The sequence below is a fragment of the Apteryx rowi genome, unplaced genomic scaffold (genome assembly GCF_003343035.1).
Source record: "Apteryx rowi isolate R43461 unplaced genomic scaffold, aptRow1 scaffold_66, whole genome shotgun sequence".
Taxonomy (NCBI): domain Eukaryota; kingdom Metazoa; phylum Chordata; class Aves; order Apterygiformes; family Apterygidae; genus Apteryx; species Apteryx rowi.
This window is the reverse complement of record NW_020450938.1, coordinates 237,657-238,874: the sequence shown is the minus strand read 5'-3', so window position 1 is coordinate 238,874 and position 1,218 is coordinate 237,657.

Here is a 1,218-nt window from a genome sequence, read left to right as displayed (position 1 = left end):
GTCGCCCGTCGGTGGAGGTGAGAAGTGATATATCACCACGGATCTTTTAATCTGCGTGAGAGAGAAACTTGGTCCATTAGCATCCTCTTGCTTAAAAAAATGGAAATAAAAAGTTACACGCACGAGGGCTTTAACCTTGGGGGGAGGGGGGGAGGACCCGAAAAAACTTGCCCCAAATCCTTAACAACCCCCCTTCGGTACCGAGTATTTGTTAAATTGACGTGGCACAGATTTCTCGATTACCGCTGCCGAGCGTGACTGAAAGGCGCCGTGAGAGCCGGCAGGATCCTGCCCACGGCGCTCATTCTTCTCCGGCTTAATTTATGCCACGCGATTCTGTATTGGGGAAATCAAGCAGAAAGCTCCTTTTTCTGCTTTTTTCCCCCCTCTCCCTCTCTCTTTCAGATGCTGGGCTAACGGGGAGACTGTTTAACTTAAGTGTTTCTATAGGAGGCTGTTGTAGTTTAACTCCTGCCCACCAGTAGCTGAGGCGAACAAAGGAGGGACTCGAGGTCTAACTATTCATCCATTCTCTGCACTTTAATTTTCATTGATTTTGAAGACAAGGGGAGCCCTTAGGGATTCTCGCTGAAGGGGGATGACACGCCTTTAGACGCGATCAGCCCCCTAGCCAGCCATCTGCTCCTAACCAAATGGCGCTTTTTCGCTCCCAACCGCGTGTCTCCGCACCGCGCTCGCCCGCGGCCCCCTGCGGCCCCCCGCGCCGCGCCGCCCTCGCGGTGTTAACCGCGCCCGCGCACCGCCGCGGGCCGCGAGCTGCGCTCCCGGCGCAGGCGGCCGGACCCGCGCGACGCCGGGCCGAGCTGCGCGCCCCGTCGGGGCGCCGGGGCCGGGGCCCTCCCGCTGCCCGGTGGGGCACGGTGCTCCCCGGCTGGCGCGGCCCCGCTGCCCCGAGCTGGTCCCGTCGCCGTCACGACGGGCGCCCTCGTCCCCGGGCAAGCATTTGCCGTCCCGCCGCACAGGAGCCGAAAGCTCCCGGTCCGCCGCAGCTCGTCTTTCCAAACAAGCCAGATTATGCGGAAAAAGTCGCTTCAAAGAGGAGCTGTTAATTAGGGCAGCGCGCTCCGGTCCCTGGCGTGCGACCCTGTTTTTTCCCCGGGACGGAGGGCTGCGGGCATATGGCGAATGGTGCGGCGGCGGCCGGCGCTGTACGTGTGGAGCTATGTGTAGCCGAGTGTGCATAATATTTTAATTAGG